At 45.6% G+C, this 24,292-nt stretch overlaps 1 long non-coding RNA gene across 1 annotated transcript in view; it reads right to left on the bottom strand.

Annotated features, from left to right (window-relative positions):
- Nucleotides 1-1,712: 1,712 nt before the first annotated feature.
- LOC309623230 overlaps nucleotides 1,713-24,292 on the bottom strand; it is an 86,659-nt gene continuing 64,079 nt past the window's right edge. The window contains exon 9 of the long non-coding RNA XR_014241278.1: nucleotides 1,713-12,713. This is a non-coding gene — a long non-coding RNA (uncharacterized lncRNA). The remainder of the gene's footprint in view (nucleotides 12,714-24,292) is intronic.

Genomic DNA, 24,292 nt, shown 5'->3' with positions numbered 1-24,292 from the left:
CGATGCTGAGCCCAACACAAATCAATACCCCAAAATCCCAATAGAACTCAAGAATTAGGGCAGCCCCTGGTAATTGGTTGTGACGGGCTGTGACCCGCCCGTGTACCTGGCTTGGCTGGCAGGGAGGGCCGGCTCACTGGACCCGGGCCAAGGAAGCCATGGTTGTCTCACCTCCCTCCCCACACCCTCCCTGTTTCTCTGAGGAAATTTAATTTTCCTGTTTGGTTTTTTTTCCCCTGACAGTATCCATTATTCTTGGTGAGGCCACAAAGAGCTTCACCTCATTTCTTTTTGCTTGGGTTCCCTGCTTTCACGTGCTTAGGCAGAAGCCGTATCTGAAATCCAGTTACCGTTATTCATTTGACTATTGTTTGAAAAGGCAAATAGATAGATCCTGAACCCTGTTACGTCCTGTCTATGTCTCCTCCGGCCACGGGTCTGCTGGAATGCTCTGTATCACCTCGCAGGATGACTTCCTATTAATATTTACTAGACTCCGTTCTCTGTCTAATCCTCTTACCCTCCAACGCATTTTAGCCACTTGCTGCAGCGTGAAAACACACCACGGTAACTATGTACTTACGAGCCTGTGTTCTTGGCCCTTGATTCTGAACCAGAGAGGAAACCAAATAATGATCAACTCATAAAATGAAATGCCCAAATTAGATTTTGTTCTTCCCGAAGCCCAGCCCCCAGGATTACGGGGACTAATGCAGCAAACGGAGTGAAGCACAGAGATTTTAGGCCCTTGGGGAGAGCCCGGCCTTGGCAGCAAGTCAGATGGTCATAGACCCAAGGAGGGGGTCAGCTTGGAGGGGTTCTGCCCTGAGCTAAAGCCATATGGGGATGTCTGGAAAGCACGAAAGTGGTTTTCTCATCCAATTCCATCTTAAAACTGCTGGAGGAAAGCCATAATAGGTGGTTTTCTAGCCTATACTTGCTCCTAGAAATGGTGGCTCAATTCCTATGCAGCCCCAGCTTCACACTTTAGCAGAGTTAGAAATCAAGACAGTGGTTATGGTGGCCAGGAGGGGCAGGGGTATGATAGGAAGGGGTTGAGAAGCACCTTCTGGGGTCCTGTTTTTTGATTTGGGTGCTGGTTACTTAGGGATATTCAGATTGTGCAAATGCAGCAAGCTGTGCACTCATAATATGTGCACTTTTCTATATGTATATTATTCTTCAATAAAGTGAATTAAAATTACATCAGTGACTTGTACCTTTCTGGAGTCACAGAGCCCTTTGAGAATCCAATAAAGGATGTGGGCCCTCTCCCAGGGAAGCTTGCAAACACTCTAAATTTTGCATCTAATCTTAGGAGTGTCTTTGATGACCTGAGTCACAGACAGAGGAGAGCCCCAGGTTAAGAGGCCCTGCCTTCCACGGTTCTCTGCTGACTCCCTCGTTTCTATTTAACTGCTGAGTTCCAGCCATTGCTCCTAGAGACAGACTGCCTGTCTCCATTGCCACACTGCCAGCCTGGCCCAGCTCTGGCCTCCACTGTCCCTAATCCACACTGAGCACTACTGTTTTCATCACAAAAAGGTTTCCATTCAAAAGCCTACATTGCCTTCTCTTAGCTAACTGGAACAAATAGAAATATCTTATCCCAGATCTGTAGACCCTCCATCAGTCACCCTTTTCTTACCTACCCAACCCCATCTCATACTCTTCTCCAATCATAACCTGCAATTTCAGTGAAGTTCCCAATGTGTCAACTCATTCCTGCCTTTGAACTTTCCATTTTCCTCAGCCAGTAGTTTCTCCCCTTTTGTTGAGCTTACAAAATACTACAATTACAATCCTGCCTTCCCCATGAACCCTCCTTGACTACATCAACAAAGAGCTCTCCCTCCTTTGAACTCTATGGCAGTCTTCTCTCTACTTTGATTTCATTACATGATCCTGTATCACTCGTTCATTTATTCATTCATTTATTCTGTCTGGAATATCTTTTATTTTGTTTGAAGTCTATTAATTTTCTATTGCTGTTATAACTATCACAAACATAGTGGCTTGAAACAACACAAATTTATTATCCTACAGTTCTGTAGGTCAGAAGTCCAAAATGAGTCTCACTGGGCTAAAATCAAATTATCAGCAGGGCTGCATTCCTTTCTAGAGGCTCTAGGAGAGAATCTATTTCCTTGAATTTTCTACCTTCTAGAGGATGCCTGTGTTCCTTGGCTCATGGTCCCCATCCTCCATCTTCAAGCCAGCAACAGTGAGTTGAGTATTTTACCCATCACATCATTCTGACATCCTCTTCTGCCTCTGTCTTCTCCTTTTAAGAACTCTTATGATTACATTGGGCATACCCAGATAATCCAAGATAATCTCCTTATTCTAAGGTCAGCTGATTAACAACCTTAATTCCATCTACAACTTAAATTCCTCTTTGCTATGTAAGGTAATATATATTCATAGGTTCCAGGGATTAGGATGGGGACATCTTGGGGTGGGGGCATTATTCTGCCCTGCCACAAATTCCATAGCACTTTCCTCTCAATATCTGATTTTATTACTTGGTCCTATATAATTTATTCATTCACCCATTTGTTCATTGTATAGTGAACATCTATTGTTTTGTGGTCCAGCATCCAAAACCCCTCTTCTAATACAGTACCCCAAATTTCCCCTTGGGAATCACTACCTCTCTTAACTCTCAGTCTATATGCTGCAGGAGAGGAAACCTATATCTCAACTTCACTCCTGGCCATAATGACTCTTTCAAGAATGAAATGGTGATAATAATATTGATAACTACCTTGAAGGATGGTTTTGAGGATTAAATAACACATATAAAGTACTTAGGATAGTGTCTGATATATGGTAAGGACACAAAAAGTGTTAGCATTTATTGGTACTGTTCTTATGCTGATATTATAATTATAATGCCACTCTAAAGCTAGATAGGTAAAATCCCCACCTGCCATTGAAGAAAAGGAAAATCTGGGCCTGAATTACCTCAGAGATTAGGACAGCTATTAGTCAGTCAGCAAGGTTTCTGGGGAGCAAGTCCTCTGTACTAGGTGTTGTTTACAATCTAGGAAGATTTAAAAGCTTGAGGAGCTTATGTTCTGGTTGTAGAAGCAAGACTTACACTTGGAAAACAAGCAGAGAGCCTTTTGCCTCCTAACCTTTGCACATACTCTTCCTTCTGTCTGCAACACCATTTATCATTACCTCACCCCATTCCCATTGACAACGATTAGGAACATGAGGCACAATTATAGACGGTAAGACGTGAAGAGAAGTCTGCTAGGAATCCTTTCTGACCAAAACAAGATACAGGAGAGGCACTCCCTTATCTGCCCCTGGACATTGTCACCTGCATGCGGTACCTAGAATTGGGGCTGCCATCTGGGGGCCATGAGGGGAGCCACCTAAAAGAACAGGCTGACAGACTAACGATGGCAGTGTGGAAAGATGAAAAGAACCCGTGTCCCTAACAATGTTGCTGAGTTGCTGAATTAGCCAACTCTGGCACTGCCCTCCCTCTGGCCTTCTTGTGATAGGATAAGCTGCATTTCTTCTAATCTAAGAGGCCATCAGTTGTAAGATGCACCACTGCATTGTGTCCAACTAGAAAGAAAAAAATGCTGCCAAGTAAACTATGACACTATACTCTGATCGTTTAGAATTTTTATATTATACTTGGTGAAAGAGTGCATTTAGACTTGCTTATTCCTAGGTTTTTTCTACCACTTATCACTCTTATACATTGATTAAATATATATATGAAGTAAATTAGTCAAGGTATTCCTAAATCTGCTTTACACTTAACGTCTAATCTCTCCTGAATCACTTCTGCATTGAGTCATCAATGTTCAAGTTTTTCCATATATAATTATCCTGTTCCATCAAGAGCTTTGGTGATACAGTGTTTCTCAAGAGGGTGTCTCTCTGTAATCTTTTAGTTTGGTTTCTGTTATTTGCAGCCAAAAGCAGCCCTTCTGATTCACTAAGGTCACCAGTATCATATGTGGCAGAGCTCACGTTCAAACCCAGAATGACTACTCATCACTGTGCTGAACAACTTGTGTTTCAGCCAAAGTGACAAATCTGATTTATTGATAGCAACTCCCTGGAACGTTGTGTTGAGAGGGATTCTGAGGCCATGATCTATTATCTACGACTGCCATGGGACCCTGTATGGTGAGTTGTATTGTATAAGCCACATATTTACCTTTCCTAGATAATTATCTCAACTCTCAACTTTTATCCAAAGCCAAGATTCCTTCAGCTGAAATAGGACAAGCTTCAGCCTAAACACCTCAGGACTAATAGGCCAGACTGCCACAAAGGGCCATGCAGGTTGTGTATTATGCAGCTCCAAAGAATGCTTATTCACACATTCACTATGGTGTAAATGGCAGCCCCTGGTTTTGTGCAGTATACAACCTGCACAGTTGTACCTGGAAGCTATTCATTTAAACACCATGAATACAACCTTCACAGCTGATTACAATCGTTTACTCTGGAATCTTATACCCAGTATAAAGGTCAAGTTATTTTTATGGCTAATTAAATTTCTCCTGTTTAAAATTAAATTCTCTTCCTGAATGACACAGACTTAAGAATAATACAAAGCATTTAGTCTGGCTCTGTAGGGGCTCAATATTCATCAAACATAAGTGAATCATTAAAAATCCTTCATATATTTGAAGGCAATAATTAAGTCTCCTGTTCTCATTAGCTTCTCCAAGCTAAACAAACCCAATTTACTTAACAAGCTATTATCATGTGCCGGGAACTATGCTCAGCACTTTAGTTCATAATGTCATTTCATCCGCACTGTAACCCTCTGAGGTAGATAGGTCATTACTCCCATTTTACAGATGAAGACTGTAGTGACTGGGAAAGCAGGTGCTGAAGTTATACTACCTGGACCCATGTGACCTTGGGTAAGTCACCTAGGCCCTCGGTGCTCCAGTTCCCTCACTATGAAATGGAGATAATGGCAATGCCTACTTCATAGGATTGACTCAATATTTACAGAATTTAGCATTATGTCTCACCATCAGTAAATAACCAACATTATTTTGCTGCTGTTGTTATACATATTTCCAACATCCCAGTAAAGGAAGGGACTGAGCACGAAATTGAACTCCAGGATGTCTCCCCCCATCCCTCACCTTTCTAACTCTATCACAGATTTGAAAAGGACCTTGAGGCTGTGTCATCACCTCCTCATTTTGCAGACAAGGGACTTAAGGTCCATCGTGGATCATTATCATCCACTTTGCTAACTGGGAGAATCTGACTCTCAGTATAGTCACTCCTCTCTGCCACCTGCTACCTATCTTAATGCTTTGAACCTGATCTCAAGGGCCAAGTTTTTAGCCTCCCATTGTGATAAACGGAGAAATTTTTGAGAAAAAATTAGCCAACTCATAAGGGACCACTTGGAGTCATGTCCTGTTTTGTGGCACTGAGAGAGAGAATCCTTCCACCACGCCAGGCTGGTCAAGGTTCCAGGGAGTTCCCAGGCCTGGCACCTCCACGCAGACCTGGTACCTCGCCCAGCCCAGGAGCCAGCACATACTTGGACACTGCAGAGACCCACAATAATTACAGTGCACCACTCATTTGCCCCGGGGACTTCTTGTATGAATTAGCATCTCCTATTAAAAATGAAATCCGGCCCCCTGGTGGCGCAGTGGTTGAGAATCTGCCTGCCAATGCAGGGGACACGGGTTCGAGCCCTGGTCTGGAAAGATCCCACATGCTGCGGAGCAACTAGGCCTGTGAGCCACAACTACTGAGCCTGCGTGTCTGGAGCCTGTGCTCCGCAACAAGAGAGGCCACGATAGTGAGAGGCCCTCGCACCGCGATGAAGAGTGGCCCCCGCTTGCCGCAACTAGAGAAAGCCCTCGCACAGAAACGAAAACCCAACATAGCCAAATAAATAAATAAACAAATAAATAAATTTAGAAAATAACCCAGTGATATAAGCCAAAATGAAATCGCCTTTATTAAAAAAAAAAAAAATTAAATCCAAGGGACTTCCCTGGTGGCGCAGTGGTTAAGAATCCACCTGCCAATGCGGGGGACGTGGGTTCGAGCTCTGGTCCAGGAAGATCCCACATGCCGCGGAGCAACTAAACCCGGGCACCACAACTACTGAGCCTGTGCTCTAGAGCCCGCGAGCCACAACTACTGAATCCCATGTGCCTAGATCCCATGCTCCACAACAAGAGAAGCCACCGCAATGAGAACCCCATGCACCATAATGAAGAGTAGCCCCCGCTGTCCGCAACTAAAGCCCACGAGCAGCGACGGAGACCCAACGCAGCCAAGAATAAATAAAATTTAACAAAAAATGAAATCCAAGATAATAAATTGTCCTTAAGGGCGCAGATGTCTTTAATCATGGTTTTATCTTCTCCCCCAGGCCCAGTGACTTCTAATGAGTTCCAGCTCACATCCTGGATGAATTATTGCTGGAGGAGTGTGTGCACTCGGTGAAAATAAACCAGCAGTGAGACTAGTGTTTGCTCTTTAATTCACTCTATCCAAAAATAGTTGCCTTTTTAAAGAACATTTTTCAAATAGAGACGTGAATACTGATTAACCCTTTGTGCTTCGTACCAAAAAAGAAAGGGAGAGAGACATATACCCACTGTTGGATTTATGACTGTTGATTGATGGAGTAATGTGAACTTCAAACATCTGGGACTTTGACAAGTTTCTTCACATCCCGGGCCTCGTTTTACTCATCTACAGAATGAGGACAATAATACCTACCTCTTACAGATCTTGTGAGGATGCATGCAAGTAAACTATCAAGTTCGTTATATAAAGTAAATGTTAGGTTTTTGCAAAAGCTATTATTTTATAATGCTATGCAAAGTTGCATATACATTAAATTTGGGAAGTCCATCCTGCTTTCCCATTGATTTACATAATTTCAGAGGTACTTCATCTTTTTTCTTCATTCCTCCTGGATCTATAGCAGACAATGTCTCCTAACTATTTTTCTGCTTCTCTCTGCCTTCCATCCAATAGTCACGATCTATAAGCAAATTCCTAAATGCCTAGGGAGCAACTGCTCAAAGGTATCCCAGGCTGAAGCAAAGCAGTTGCCTATAAAGTGCATAATCAGCTCTTAATTGATCTGGTTTGTTAATTGGTATATTGAGTTTCTGTAAGTTGAACCCACACCGTGGAGGTCACCCCATTTCAATGTCCTCGGCACCCTCATTTGGTGCAAAAGAAATTAACTGGAATTGCTTATACTCCCAGGAAGGGAGTAGGTTTTTTTGGTTTTGTTGTTTTTTCCATAATTCCTTCCTCTTCCTGCCTTTGGAAGAGGCAAGGGCCTTAGGGCAGGGTCATTGCTAGCTGTTGTGGTGAGGAGAGGTCTTGTATGTGAGTGTGTGAATCTAAGAGCGGGTGTTGGAGAAGGGAGCTGAACTTCTGAGCTGGAGCCTGGGTCTGAGTCAAGATGGAGCCCCTGACAGGAAGAGCCCCTTGTTCAAAATAGCCACCACCTCTCTCCCAGCACCTCCTGCCCCTTCCCTTGTGCCCTCCTCACTGGGCCACCTTGTCCCTACCTGGAAGGAACCAGGAGCCAGAGGGACTCTAGTCAAAGGCATCATGTCTTCCCCCTCAGCTTTGAAGGGTGAGTCATCCTCTAATTTCTCCATGATTAAAAGATGAATATGAATACATGTTCCCTCGGGGAAACCATGGAGTCAACAAATGAAGCCTCAGCCATCATTCATAGGTTTAATATCTACTTGGTCCTGGCAGGCACTTCAGATTATGAGGAGGCTCTCTGAGAGGAAAGCCAAGAGTAGAAGACTAGAAAAGGAAATATTTGAGGATGTTTTTACCTAAATTCCTCTTGTGGATATAAACTTCTCAATCACAATTTTGCAACCACTCTTCCTGCAAATGGTGAATAAAACTCTTAATCTTTCCACATTAAGATAACGCCAACACTTGTCTGGCCAAAGCCCATCTCTTTGGGGTAATTTATTCCATTGAACTGAAAGTTCTCCCCTCTCTCTCTCCTTCTTGTCTCCCTGGAGGGGGAAGCTAAATTCCCAGGAGGATTTTTCCCACCCTCCTGGCTTCATGGGAAGGTCATCTGTTCCAGATAAAGCCTGTCATCCTGGCAGGTCCAGGTACCACCCAACATCATGGCTGGCCTCCACTGAGATACTTCATCACTCTGGGCTTGGGTGTTGGCTTCTCCCTTGTCATACCCACTTCTAAAGTGTTCACAGCTGATGTAATAGTGGCACAGTAAATGCAGGTTGTTCTCTGTGTGACTCAGCATCTCCTTGGCTCTGTTGATCCTGAGGCCCCAACTATGGCTCATCCATACAAAGACTCTGCCATGACATCACCTCAAACCACATCACAGTGACCCCCTGGCTGGCATCTGGCTCTGACTTTTTAACTTCCTCTCCCCTATCAAGGGACATGGAGACATTTTTAGATCTCATCTACCCCTCTGGGCTTGAAAGAGACTCAGAGGCAAGGTGTGGGAGAGATATCTCAGGCCTCTGCCACCCAAAAATGCTGCAATTTCTGCTCTACTGAAGTCACCCCATGTTGGCAAAGGGCACCCCACCAACAAGTGGTCTCTTCCCAGAATTTCAGACCCTGACTTTAGATTTCCAACCCTCTCCTTTCCCTCGTGGATTCAACACGAAGCAGGAGGTAGGGGGTGGGGTGGAGGAGATAAAGGTTAATTATTCTACCTTCCACCTGTCTCAGAGTGTTGATGTAAATCCTCAGAGGAGAAAAATTATGTATGGCATTAAGCACAGGGCTTGGCACAGAGAAAGTGCTCTATCAGTCTTACAAAGATGAAGATACCCCCATTAGCTAGCACAGTCTAATCAAACATTGAGTCACTTACTTAACTGATTTAATATCTCTGTGTTCTCGTCACCCATACCAGCATAGTACTTTATACATAATAAGGGCTCAGAAATCATTTGCTGAATTCATTCATTTTAAGGGATGAAATCTAAACTGCTTGAAGACAAATCCTTTCCTTTCCACTGGACTGGGAGAAAAGGGGGTACTGATAGCTCATTTGGGGACACTAAAGGGACCAGGACATGAGCTGGTTAAAAAAAGGGGCAAGTATGTATGGGGCTTTCCCACCCACAGTAGTCCTACTTCATGTTCTTCTCTCTTAATTATTTGTCAGGGCTCCCCTTGAAAGCAAGGGGCTGAGTCGAGATTAGGAAATGGTTTTGAAATTGATGGGTTCAGGGAAGTCCCCTTCAGTGAAAACCTAAAGAAAGTGAGTACTGCTGAGCAAAGAAGCTCATCTCGACTCAGGATGGGAAGAAGTTGAGGGAAGGGACACAGGATCAAGTGGTTCAAACTCAGCATGGTGCCTAGCACACAGCAGGCACTCAGTTGAATAAATGAATGAGTGAATACTTGATTCCACATAGGCATTCTAAACTTTGCTTTTTATCCCGCTCTTTTTCAGAGAGTGACCACAATCCATGTTTACTAGACCACATCTTGGCCATCTTCACTCTGAAAACCAATGTGGACAAAATAGCAAATGACCCAAAGAATGTGACTCATTATTGCACATATGTGGATAAATCTCTGGAGTACCATATCCCCAGCCGTACTAGCAACTTAAACAAAAGTTGGCTGCCTCACCATACCCTACAGTCTATTAAACAGGAGCATCTACTATGTGTAAGAACCAGTAATGAAAGCTTTGAGGCAGGGATGCAGGAATAAAACATAATTTCTGCCCTCAAGAAATTTATAATCTTATTGAGAGAAAAAATAAACACAGAGATATAAATTTAGTCATACCAGGAAACGTATGTTAAATTACATTTGAGTAATATAGTCAGTTTCGTGCTACAGTTTTCAAAAGAGCAGGTGATGCCTTTGAGGACCAGAGAGATGAGGGAAGACTTTGTCTAGGAGCTGAGATTGCCTCATTATGAGACATGAGTCAGATGCACACGAGCGGGGGCGGGGGCAGTCCCAGGACAGTGAGGAGCCTAAGTCTCCACTGGCCACTTTGCTGGGGGATCCTCCTCGGGGAAGACATTGGAAAGAGTCTCAGTTGGTAATGATAGTTACACGTCAGGCAATGGGCCAAGAGTTTGACATTTCTCAGGGAATCCTCTCAACAATCCCCAAGAGAATGTGGCAGATATGCTGGGGTCTCCCCCTCTTGCGTCCTCACAGGACCTCAGTTTTGTTTGAGGCAACAACATGTCCAGTTAAAATACTTGATATCCCAGATTCCTTTGCAGGTAGCGTTGGTCATCCCAGCATAGCTGTGGCCGATGAAGGGTAAGATGGAGTCACTAAGTTGGGCTCTCCAGAAAGCTCTCCAAAGTGGGACAGACACAGTTGGCTTCTTGCCACTTTGCCTGGAACTGGAATAGCTACCTTGTGGCCCTGGATGCTGGGGCAGCAAGACCCTGGGTCCTTGAGGAGTCCCTTGAGCACTGATACCAACTCCAGATTGCCCACCTCTGAACCACTTGTTGCATGAGAAATGTAAGTTTTTATTTGGTTAAGCCACTGCCATCTGACCTTTGTTATTTGCAGCAGAATGCAATCTTAGCACATACAGAGAGGTGATATTAATATCCTGTTACAGACTAGGAAACCAGCCTAGGAGAGTGTCACTACTCTTAAGTAGTAAATCCCACAGTCAAATCCAGACGGATACAGAACAAGGCTGGCTGACTACAAAAACTACACTGAGAGTGTATGAAAATACTCCAGAATCACATAAAAAATAAGTTAAAAAAAGAAAGCAACCTTTAGCAACTTTTTAACCTCTCAGGTAGCCCTTATCACAGTCTACCTTTTATTGGATCCTGGTACGTGTCTCTCTCTTCCCTAGCACATCACTGTGGAATCTCCTGGAAGGCAGGACCAGGACATAATCATGCTGAGAGCACCTCCTCTCTCTTGCGCCCTCAATGCTTGGCTCAGGCTAACTAGACACCCCCAAAAGGCTGGTTGGGTTGAGTTTTAAAAAACCACTCAGGATAATAACTGCTCCTGAGAAAGCCCATACCTTTGTGCACAGATGTATATGGTTGTGCTGGTGTGTACTTGAGGGGCACGTGTCTGCGTGTCTGAGAGGGAGGGCCAGAGGAGGAATTTTTTTATTGCTGTCAAAACCCATCCTCCCCCGTCTTGAATCCTACAGCCCTGCAGTGACAGCACCGATGATTATATTAGTGATAACTAAACTTTTGTGCATGACCTGAAAATTTAATTTCCTTGTGGAAAGCTATAGAGAACTAAGCTTATTTAGAGCCAAGAACCCATGAACTTCGCAGAAAAAGAAGAGTAAATACCAGATACAGCCATTGGCCTCTAGATTTTCTTGAAAAATTAAAAAGGCACCAGCTCATTTTTTAATGCTTCCTTTAGAAATAGCTCTAGATCCTTTTTTCTCTACACCCACCCTACAGCAGAGTGGGTGGGAAGATACAAGTAACCCTTGAGAAATGTCTAATTCATTCCAATTTATTCCATGATTGTGATTTTCTTTTCTCCATTGTTTAAAGAATTATAACTCCATCAATTATTTTTTCTCAAGTTGCTTGGATGGTCAAGACCCCGAAGATATTTACTGAGTGTTCACCATGTGCCAGGCACATACTTTTGCATGCTTTAACTCATGGAATCCTCCCATTTTAAAGATTAAGAAACTGAGGCACAGAGAAGACAAGTAACTTGCCTAAAGTCACACAGCTAAGAAGTGGCAGAGCTGGGATTCAAATCAAGCAGTACAGCTACAAAGCTCAAGACCTTAACCACATCGCCATATGGCCTGATAAGTCTGGAATCCTCCTCCTGGTGTTCAAGTGTATCAGTTTTTGAATGCATTCAACAAACACTACCTCTGGTCAACTTAAGAAAAAAAAAAGGTAGAAGGCAAGGAGAGGGGTACATTTCCCATCGTTGGTGGATTTGAGAGGCTGATTCCCAGGGAGAGTCTGATCATCTCAGCCTGGGTTACAGCTCATTCCTCAGCTAGGGTTGAGGTAAGCATCCCTAGTCTGCTTCCAAGGAAATGGAGGGGATGCTACCAGATCAAGGTGGTGTGGATACAGGGTGGGAGAAGATGACTCAGGTATAAGCTCCCGTGTCTCTCAGGAAGGAACAGGTCTTGCTAAATTTAATGAATTTGGGGTTGAATCCTAACATAAACTTGGCACCATGGGATTTTCTAGGTGCCCCATCCTTAGAATTCATCCATTCACACAGTTGCACAGATATTCATTCACCAGATAGTTCCTTTTATGTGCAATCATGGTGCTGGGAGATTCACTGTTCCCAAAGACATTTATGGCCCATGAGAGGACATCAGACATATCCACCCACTCATTTCCCAAGCTCTATTGCACACCATTGCAAAGCAGGCACAGTGGTAGGCACCGGGAATAGAGCAGTGAACAAGTTGGACACAATCCTTACCACATGCTTAATCTCCCAATAGATACAATAAATTAGAATGAGTATTATGATGGGGAAATGCAGTCGTCTGGAGTGGCAAACAGCGGAGGTACCTAGTTTGGGACGTGCTGGATATTTTCCATTTGCCGCTCCCAGATCCATTTTCCATCTCTTTCCATCCTTTGTGCCCTCGGGAGGCTAACATGTATGGATTGTTTCAACAGGATCTCTTGTCCTCTGGCTTCCAGTTAGATTCAGCCAATCAAGGCACTGGCAGGAGACTGGAGAGGCGGAGAGAATGAGGGCGAGGTATTTACTTTCCCAGCTCCTTCCCTGGTGGGCTAGCTACCCCCCTCTCCCTGAGGTCACAGGTTCTGCCAGGCACCCTCTACACAATCCCTACAACTCCCACCACTTTCTCCTGGCCCCAAAAGCTGCTCCCACCCCTGCCTATTCAAGTCCAGCAGAGGTAAGGCTGCCAGCTCTTGCTAGCTCCAAGGAGGCATCAACTTTCCTTGTTGGAGTCCCTTAACTCTGCCCTCACCTTTGGAAAAGCACCCTTCATTTACCTTGTTTGAGTGAAGGGAACATTGTTTCCTATAGGGGATCAAGTAAGGTTTACCGAAGAAGTGACATTTAAGCTGATACATCCCATTTTAAGCAACACCACCAGACAATGATGCTTTAGGTGACCTGTAGAGTGACTGGCCCCAAAAGGAACTACCACGTTGATCCTGCTAAAGAACTTTTATCCTGAGATTTATTAATTCAGTATTTTAAATGATGTGTTAAATTTGGGGGATTTGCCAAAGAAGTACCCTAACATGAACGTGATGAACCTCTATAATGTGCATTTTGGGGTGATCTGCCCAACCCTCACAGCCAATTGTCTGAAGACATGCATATACAGGTGAGCCTGCCTCCTGCAACAGCTGACTGAAGCACAGACAGGCAGACACCTGGCCCAGACTGGACCGATAAGTTTCTTTCTCTCGGGGGCTAGGACTCAGGAATGTTGATTCTTCTCTATGGCTGCTTCTGAGGATAACTGGAGGCATCCTTGCAGTCACAGCACACAACTCTACAAGTGGTTCACTAAACAACTTTGGAGGGGACATTAACATTTGTGGTCCTCCCTTATTTGTGTGTTTTTAAGACAGTCCTCAGTAGACAGTTTCTGTGAAACGGCAGCTTTTCTAATTGGTACAAAAGCACCATTTGAGCTAGAGGCAGCACTGGGGATCCACATGTCATGTGCCCACCACAGCCATGAAAGCCAGTCCTGAGAGAGAGGAGTCAAGCAGACATTCCTCCACTCTCACCACTATTACTCAACATAGTTTTGGAAGTTTTAGCCACAGCAATCAGAGAAGAAAAAGAAATAAAAGGAATCCAAATCAGAAAAGAAGAAGTAAAGCTGTCACTGTTTGCAGATGACATGATACTATATATAAAGAATCCTAAAGATGCTACCAGAAAACTACTAGAGCTAATCAATGAATCTGGTAAAGTAGCAGGATACAAAATTAATGTACAGAAATCTCTTGCATTCCTAAGTGGTGCTGGGAAAAGTGGACAGCTACCTGGAAAGGAATGAAATTAGAACACTCCCTAACACCATACACAAAAATAAACTCAAAATGGATTAAAGACCTAAATGTAAGGCCAGACACTATAATTCTTAGAGGAAAATATAGGCAGAACACTCTATGACATCAATCACAGCAAGATCCTTCTTGACCCACCTCCTAGAGAAATGGAAATAAAAACAATAATAAACAAATGGGACCTAATGAAACTTAAAAGCTTTTGCACAGCAAAGAAAACCATAAACAAGACAGACAACCCTCAGAACAGGAGAAAATATTTGCAAATGAAGCAACTGACAAAGGATTAATCCCCAAAATTTACAAGCAGCTCACGCAGGTCAGTATCAAAAAAACAAACAACCCCATCCAAAAATGGGCAGAAGACCTAAAGAGACATTTCTCCAAAGAAGATATACAGATTGCCAACAAACACGTGAAAGGATGCTCAAAATCACTAATCATTAGAGAAATGCAAATCAAAACTACAATGAGGTATCACCTCACACTGGTCAGAATGGCCATCATCAAAAAATCTACAAACAATAAATGCTGGAGAGGGTGTGGAGAAAAGGGAACCCTCTTGCACTGTTGGTGGGAATGTAAATTGATTCCCACCAACAGCCACTATGGAGAACAGTATGGAGGTTCCTTAAAAAACTAAAAATAGAACTACCATACAACCCAGCAATCCCACTACTGGGCATATACCCTGAGAAAACCATAATTCAAAATGAGTCATGGACCACAATGTTCATTGCAGCTCTATTTACAATAGCCAGGACATGGAAGCATCCTAAGTGTCCATCGACAGATGAATGGATAAAGAAGATGTGGCACATATATACAATGGAATATTGCTCAGCCATAAAAAGAAACGAAATTGAGTTATTTGTAGTGAGGTGGATGGACCTAGAGACTGTCATACAGAGTGAAGTAAGTCAGAAAGAGAAAAATAAATACCGTATGCTAACACATATATATAGAATCTAAAAAAAAAAAGTTCTGAAGAACCTAGGGGCAGGACAGGAATAAAGACACAGATGTAGAGAAGGGACCTGAGGATACGGGAAGGGGGAAGGGTAAGCTGGGACTAAGTGAGAGAGTGGCATGGACATACATACACTACCAAATGTAAAATAGATAGCTAGTGGGAAGCAGCTGAATAGCACACAGAGACCAGCTCGGTGCTTTGTGATCACCTAGAGGGGTGGGATAGGGAGGGTGGGAGGGAGACGCAAGAGGGAGGAGATATGGGGATATATGTATATGCATAGCTGATTCACTTTGTTATAAAGCAGAAACTAACACACCACTCTAAAGCAATTACACTTCAATAAAGATGTCAAAAAAAGAAAGTAGACATTCCGAGAGGGGCAGAGATGAGAGACTGCGGCACCCAACACAGTGACAACGGTGAGAGCGCCTTCCTCCAAGCTTCCGATGCTGCCCGGCTCCTGAGCCCCATCCTTTGTGACAAATTTCTACCCCTGCCCTCCCTAAACTTCACTCTTACCATAAACTCCCCTAATTTGCTCAGACTGGCTTGACGAAGTTTCTATAACCTGTGTAGTGGGATTACATTTCTAAAACATGCACCGATGTGCTTTTTAATTCTGGCATTTCCTCATACCCCTGTGCCTCTCTCCTGTTTTGGTCAGCCCGGCAGTCTGCATTCCTTCCCTCAAGGAAGCGATGGCATAAAAGAAAGCAGAGGAAAAGAGAAAAGTTAATGACTAACTTCGAGCTTCAAAAGCCTAGGCACAGGAGAATAAGAAGGGCTTGTGCATAGACAATATATTTGAGAGAATATAAGTAAGGGTGAAGCTACCTCTTCCCAGAATAGAAAGGTGACCCTAGACTAGGAACTGAGGTGGGGGAAGAACGGGGACCAATTAGGACATAACTTGCAGGATCCAAGGACAAGGTGGAAAAGCATCTGGGGGTGGCTCAGCCTCCACTTGAGTCAGCACTGTCTTTTGATACCGCGCGGGAGTTACGCAGAGAGCTGTAGACATACCAGAGTCCATCTGCCGTGTGCCATATGTCACCTGAGCAAAGGCACCTGGTGGATATCCCCTCACAGCACTTGGCATCTCACCACCAACTGCAAAAGTGATGCCCATTGGGCTCTGGGACTGGGTTCCATCCACTCTGACCCACCCACCCACTGTGGGGTCCAGAGACAACCACCCAGTGACCATCTGAGCAAGCACCATTCACAGCTTGCTAGACTAGTAGGATCAAGCAATGTGGCCACTTAGAGAATTTGTAGTTCAGCAAGAAATTAGACATGACAAAAATATCATTTCATCCTTGTGGGCAAGCTGGGAAAATGTGGGTTAAATGGCAGTACATTTAGAGAGCTAGGGAGCCATCTAAACAACCAATATTCTAGACGCCTGATTAATTATGCCAGTGTCCTCTTAGAACACCGTCTCTGTTCTATTCAGGAGACAGCTGATCAAAGTTGAGGCCATATCCAGACTCAGCAGGAAAAAGACTCGTGATCAACTGCAATGCCAGCCACGGGCTTGGACGTGGGATGTGGGACGTGGCACAAGCTCCCAGTGTTTGCCTTCTCCACACTCTACCACTCATGACATCCGTGCCACACCTCCTTCCTTCCTACCTGTGGACTGCCCAGAAGTCAGTCCACGGCTTACTTTTTTGGCTGCAGGTAACAGCAAGCCACTCAAACTAACTTAAGAGAAAAGGGAGGGTATATTAGAAGCATAGAGGGTACCTCCAGGTACCCAGGAAGGAGGAGCTCATCTGGGTTCTTTCTCAAGCAGGAGACGCCAACAGGCAAAACCTAACAAACTACACAATGCTGTAGTCAGATTTGTTAAATCTCCAACTGCACCAATCCTAGATGGGTAGGAAAGCAGCTTGATGCTAGCACCTGTGGTAAGAACACTTAGGATTTGACTCAGGATGAGTCAATGGTGTGATGTGACTGCCAAAAAAAACCAATGAAATCTTGGGCTGCACTAACAAAGGAGGAGGTGATGGTGCTGCCTTCAGTTCAGGAATCATGTATTCAAGGCACAGTGAACAGAGAAGGGTGGCCAAGATGGACTCAAAAATTAGGCTCTCCGGGAAATGGTGGGAGTACCTGGGATATTGCTATCTGGCGTCCTTTTGGGGGATTGGTGGGAATTTCCAGGACTTGGGCTCACCAGTGTGGAGTCTGGAGTTAGACTACCTGATTGAAACCCCAATTCAGCCACTTCCTAGCTTTTCCCTACCTGCTAGTAATGTCCTAAACACTTCACATGAAATATCTAAATTAATCCTCACCACAACCCTCTAAAGGAGTGCCATCTTTATCCCTGCTCTACAGATGAAAAAACTGAGGCAGAGAAGTTAAGTAGCTTGCCTAAGGTCACACAGCTAGCAACTTGAAGAACTAGGCTTTGAAGGCAAGGAGAATATACTTTCTTTGCTCTGCCCCTAACCAAATGTATGTCCTTGAATCTTGTCACCTCCCCTTATTGTGCCTCAGTTTGCCCAGCTAGCGTATGGAGTAAATAATCCCTGTCCTACTCCATCCTGGAGGCATATGATGTGGCTGAAATGAGATTATTGATATGGAAGTGTTGGGAAAAGTTTAAAATGATGTAACAAAGGATGCCTTATTACCTTAGCCTACAGAAGGCTCACAGGGAAGAGATGAGGGATGAACACCCCTTCCTAGGCTGCCACATACAGGACTTTCATCCTGGTTGTCCCTCATTTGCACAGTCCAAACCTTCCGGTCTCAGATGATCCAATTAGCCTTTATTGCCACTCATTAACTCCCAAACAGCCAATAGGAGTTGATACACTTTTTGGACACACTCAAAGGTCTGGGGTCTGGAAGAGCTGGGGCTCTACCTCTGAGGGGTCTCCCCACATGCTCTCTCCAGCATGGAGGCCACAGGGTAACCACACAACTTACATGTTGGCTCATGGCTCCCTGGGCATGTGTCTCAAGACAGAGTGAGAGAGCCAGGCACACACTTTTATGACCTAGCCTCAGAAGTCACCTAGCATCACTTCCATCATACCCTGTTTGCCAAGGTGATTACCAAGGTACATCCTGGTTCAAGTGGAGGGAATCTAAACCCAATGGTCAATGCAAAAGTGTCACCATCACATGAGAAAAGGAGCCTGTGGGATGGAATAGATATTGTCATGGCCATCTCTGGGCAGTACCATCTGCCACGGACACTTACTATGTTCCAAGCATGGAGCTAATTATGCCTCATTATCCTTAAACTCACTCCAAAGTCCTGTTCCAGTGGGAGCTATTTTCTCATTTTACAAAAGAAGGAAGACTGAGATACAGAGAGGTAAGCAACTTGCCCAAGTCATATGCCAGCCCGTGGGAGGGAGCTAGGAATGAGCCCCGAGTGTGTTTGTGAGGCCTGGGAAACAGGGGAGGCAAAGATCTGCCTTCCACGAAGGAACACAGTGGGCAGCAGCCATGTGACAAGGTGGGAGGCTTGACATCAGCCTACTGGGGTTCACATCCCGGCCCCTCTACTTCAAACCACACAACCTCGCACAAGCTCCTTCCCTCTCCGAGCTTCCGTGTGTTCATTAGCAAAATTGGCACAACTACAGTGTCCAGCTGTGAGGATGAACTGACAGCGCAGGTGAAATGCTTTGCACGTCGGCTGGCATCCAATGAGGACTCTATACATGTCAACTGTTATTATTTTAAAAGCAGCCCAAGAAAGACATCTTAAAAATACGAATGTGCTATGACTACCAAAATTATGTCATGTACCCTCAAAGCCCAGCAAATGCTTTTTGTTCACTGGCATCATTACTGACCCCGTGTAGACCAGACACTGCATCTCACTGGCCTGGGAGTCACACCCCCGCCCTCCCGCCCCTCTGATAAACAAGGCAGGTGGTTCTCCAAGAGCCACTTGGAGCCCTTCCCAGGAGGGGGACCTGGGCTGACTCAGCTAGGAGGGCGTCCAGTGACTCATTAAGTCGCAAGAGCTGATTCCTCTCGGGCCTCAGGAAGGGAGCTAACACCCAGGAGACCCAGTGACTCCTCAGACAGGAGATCTCTCCTCACTCTAGGCCCCCAGTGACTCCTCAGACAGGAGAACATGGGCATGAAAATTAGCAGGGTTTCCATATCAGCAGAGCATTAGTCATTCTGGGCACACACATCTCCAGCTTTAACAAGAAGAGTTTTCAGCTCACTTCCGAATATTCAAACTTATGGCCAGTATCCCTCCTTCCTCCATTCCCATGGCTTCAATTACCCCCCAGAGCTAATGAGTCCCAAATCCATGTCTCAATCCAGATTTCTTTCCAGAGCTGGAGACCAGCCTGCACTCAGTCAGATGTCCCACCGGCCCCTCAAAGTCAGCATGTCCCCACCACCACCTTGGACCCATCTCCGCCCCCCTCACCTCGACCAAGCTCTCCTCCAGGACTCTCAGTGACGATTTCCACGGTGCAACCAGGAGTCCAAACCAGAAATCTAACTCACCTTGCCCGCCTCACCCCCAGGTGACCCATCACAAGTTGTTGTTTCTACCCCCTGCACCTCCCCTCTGCCAGGTTCTCTTAGAGAGCATCCCCAGCACTTCTGAACCCATCCCTGTCCTTCTCCAAGTCTTCCCCCTCGCTGCTTCTATAAGAACTCTGTAAAATGCAAACATGACCATCACCACTCTGTGCGAGACTCCCTCTTGCCTTCAGAGGAAGTCCACACTCCTTCACACAGCTCCTGGGCCTTTCTTGATCTAGCCACTGCCCATCTGCTGTAGGCTGAATTGTGTCCCCTGCCAAATTTATATGTTGAAGCCTAGCCCCCAGTAACTCAGAATGGGACGCCAAAAGAAAGCCATTGTCTCATAAATCTGTGTTTCTTGGGCCTCCATATGGTCTGTGAAAATAGGAGATGCTTGTGGGCCCTAAATAGAAGGTGACTGATGCTGATTTGGTTCAGGCACCAGAGCCCCGTTTAACATGTAGCAACGTGATGGGCTTATAGCCACATTCTGGGTTTATAGCCTCGTGTCAGGGAAAACCAAGCCCCAGAATTCCCCGCCATGTTAGCTGCCCGGCCAACTCCACAACATCCAGCAAGAAGCCCTCTGTCTCTCTGGGGCACCAGGACACGTGTCCATTCTGCGCTTTAGCACTGAGATCCACTAACAGAAGTACTGTTCCCACCCGCACCATTTGAGGGGGGGCCGGCTTCCTGGGCGCACCCCCTGCACCCTGTCAGCTCAGCTCTGGGCACTGGCCCCATATGGAGCAGAGAACAGCTTCACCCTTAAGTCCCTCTTTGGCTCTGAGTGTCCCCTGCCAAATACTGGACTTGCCTGCATTTTACCTAAATGGAGTGGATTTGGGTTCTCTGAATAATGACCTGCCTGATTAGAAGAAAGAGAACCTGATTCTAGCTCCATCTGGAACTAGAAAGAGGGTCCAGATGCAGACAGAATCCAACCCACCAGCTCTCCCTGCCCCCCTTCCCCTGTTTGTTTTCATCCATGTCACTTGTCACCGTCATCTAATTTACTACGTATTTGCTTTATTTGCTCACCCCTGCCCCCCTCATTTCCAGCAGAATGGGGGAGGGGGACCATGAGGGCAAGGATTTTATCTGTTTTATTCCCTGCTGTTTCTGTAGCACCTTCAACACTGCCTGGCACAGAATAGGTGTTCTATGCGTGTATGCTGAGTGAATGGATGAATAACTGACACGGAGGTGGGTCTCCACCCTCCCCACTACCTTGGGAATCCCCTCAGGCACCCCTCATACCTCACCTTCCTCTAAAAGAGATTTCCATTTGCGCCTAGTCCGTCTGTGGCTATGCCCCTGCCCTACAAATGTCCCTCCAGGGTCAAGGCAGTTTCTGGTCACAGATGTGAAACGAGTCAGGATTCCATGAATCCTAAAACCCACATAAACAGATCTGCCAGTGGCCTGGGGTTCCTGCCCCCTTAGGCAGAGTTCTCAGGTGACAAGAGCCTGAGGCCAGGATCTGTGGTGGTGTTGGGGACATTCAGGGTCCATGGGCGACTGCCGCCTGAGGACAGACAGGAGGGAGCGGTAGTGCCTAAAGGCTCTGAGGGCTGGAGGGCAGGGGCAACAGAGAGAGCACTGGGCCAGGGGTCAGGATCCGGCCTTCCAGGCTGCTCAGCAGTCTCAAGCCCCGCAAGCCAGTCAGGCTCCCTGAGCCTCAAGGACCTTTTCTGGAGCTGTTGTGACACCAGGAAGAGAACCACCAGGGAGGGAAGCAGGAGAGTGGTGGCTGCACTTGAATCTTCTACGTGACCCACAGGTTTCTAAACCAACTTCCACCTCTTACCTCATTATTATATCAGGGTCAGCATGTGGTTAATGAGCTATTATTATTATTATTCAGTGTAAAAGAATGCAAGAGAGTAACCAGATGCCAAGGCAGAGGAAAAGAAAGGCAGGTGTGGTGCAAAGGTACAGTCTTACTATAGTTGTCCTGCTCCCCAGTATTCTCCAGTATTCTCCCCTCTCCTGGCCCCCACCCACTTCTAGGTGGGGCACACATTGGTGGGCTGCCTTGGGTGTGGCTGTGCTTCTGGGCCTGGAATCCTCCCAGAAGCTGCAGTCTCTTAGTGACTGAGTTGAGATCATATGTGATCTCCACCTTAAAGAGGTTCTAGAGTCAGTCAAATGCCAGGTCTACCACTTAGCTGTGTGACCTTAGCCAAGTTAACTACCCTCTCTGTGCCTCACGTTCCTCCTCCATAAAATGCAAATCATGATAGGTAGCACCAGCCTCATACGGTGATGCATTACTGAACACATCCATGTCCCCAAAACAAACCTCATGCTTGCCAGCCTCTCTGCCTTTGGTCTTGTTGATTCCTTCACCTGTAAAGCCCTCTTCCCTCCTCATCTCTGCCTGCTGGAACCTGACCTAATCCGCAGGGCACTGCTCAAATGGCACCACCTCCATCAAGTTTTTCTGGGTCTCTGTCACATGTGCCCTCTCCTTCCCTTCAACTTCCCTGACACGCTACACCTCTCTATGACGTCAATGTGGAGTGGCATGAATGACGCCGCACGTATTTTATTCCCAGCCCCCTTCTCAACGGCAAGCTTTGGAGTCAGACCTGAGTTTGATTCCAGCTTTGCCACCTAATAGCTGTGTGATCTCAGCCCAAGTTTCTTAAATTCTCTGATCCTCCATTTCCCCATCTGTAAAAAGAACAGAATAAAACACCTACCTCACAGGGTTTGTAATGAGAATTAAAGAAGAGAATGCCTATAGGACATTTAGCACAGTGCAGACCATATCATATGTGCCAGGAAATGTTATTATAATTATAATGATTATTAGCACTAAGTTGTAAAGGTCACCATTTGAAATTCTTTCCTCTGGGTCCCTCTCCCAATTCAGGCATCTCCTAAAACACAAATCTTGGGGTGAGTTAGTGGTAGCCCCAGGGAGGAGCAACTAGTTAATTCTCACTGAAGACTCAGCTGTTCTCTTGACAACAGAACTTTCTGTGCCTCATGCAAAAGGAGAAGAGAGAAGGGGAAGAAGCAGAAGCTAGAAGGAGTTCCCAAGGAGACTTGTGCCTACTTCTTGGTCTTGACCTTGGTCCCAAGCAAAAGGGGTGTAACATGAAAGATGGCTCCCATGTGCTAAGGGGTCTGCCTGAGGCACCAAGCTGGGACCTTTCCACGTGTTCTCTTTGAACCCCCATGACAAACCTGCAGTATCATTCCTCTCCCTCTTTACCAGTTGATGACTCTGACCTCCAAGAACATAAGTGGCACACAACCAGTGGCAACATAGCCCAGATTCAAAGCCAGCTCTATCTTACTCCAGGGCTTACTGGACGGGAGAGGGGGTGGGTGGAGTAAGGGGAAAGAATGTTCATCCACCGAGAGCACACACCCCCCATGATAGGGCAGAAAAAGCAATCTGTGGAAATATATGGTTTTATTTACGGAAAATGAATTCAGCATACAACTTATCATAATACCATTTCTCGAAACATTAACTCCCATCAATGTTGTAAAAGCCTGGGAAGCTACAAAACATCTTTTTTTTAAAAACTCCCTGTTATCTATAAACATCCACTTTTCAGGCCAACCAAGATGTCGACCCCCCCTCCCCTTGATCTGTTGATTTTAAATCTAGAAAGGTCAGGGGTGGCCACACGTGTTCCTGTGGTTTTGAAAAAGGTTCTCAGAGGCCTGCAAGCCGAGGGGAAAGCATTGCTCACTTTAATTGCTCTGTGAATTAGAGCCTCCCCTTTTGGTTGAAATCCACACCACAAACTTATTATTTTCTCCAGTCCTAGAAACAGTGGTGAAGCCACTGTTTTCTCTTGTCCGATCCCGCCCTCTAGTGGTCCCAACCTAATTGAAAAATAGAGAAAGTAACCCCACCAGAGAGACAAGTGTGCCACCCAGGCCCCTTCACTCCCTTACTCTCTCACCCACCCATCCAGCCAGCCAGCCAGCCAGCCAGCCAGCCAGCCAGCCATCCCTATGGCTACTCATTTAGGCATCATTGCTTGAGAACCTACTATGCGCCAAATGCAAGCAACAAAGATTCTGGATGCCCTAGGTACTCAGTGATTCATTTGCTAATGTGGAACTTAAGGGTCTGGGGGAAATAGGCCAGATCTGGAGTCCAGAAACCAGGGTTGGAAGCCCAGCTCTGCCCCTTAAAGCCTGAGTGACCCTAGGGACGAAGGTCAGTTCCCTGCTGGACTTGTTTCCTCCCCATGGGGGTAGTAACACCAACTTGCCCATCTTCAAAATAGTATTACATGCACCCCCTTAATCTTTATTTAATTTTCACAACCAACCTGTCCCTCTATTCCTGGAGCACACTTGGGTTTTCATCACAGAGGAAAGGCAGGGGAGCCCATGGGTAAGCCCAGACCACGGCTTCAGAAGCCCTGGGTTCAAATCCCAGTTCTGCCAGTTACCTGCTTTGTTACTTTGGACAAACTACTTAACGTCTCCTAGTCTCTTTTTTTTCTTGTCTGTAAAATGGGCATAAACATAGGGTTCAACAAGATAATTCACGTTCTCACATTTTAGTGTAAGCAAAAGCCCCTGGGGATTTTGCTAACAGGACAGCCCCTTCTCAAACTTACTGGTCCAGAATCTCTGAAGATGGCCCCAGGCATCTGAGCCAAGCTGCCCAGGTGATTCCGATGTACAGCAGCCTTTGACAACAAATGGAATACAGCTGGCCCCCTGGTCGTCAAGCTTGGCCTCACGTTGGAATCTTTAAAAATACCTC

This window comes from Balaenoptera borealis (genome assembly GCF_965194805.1).
Source record: "Balaenoptera borealis genome assembly, chromosome: 2".
Taxonomy (NCBI): Eukaryota; Metazoa; Chordata; class Mammalia; order Artiodactyla; family Balaenopteridae; genus Balaenoptera; species Balaenoptera borealis.
This window is presented reverse-complemented; position numbering and strand designations above follow the sequence as displayed.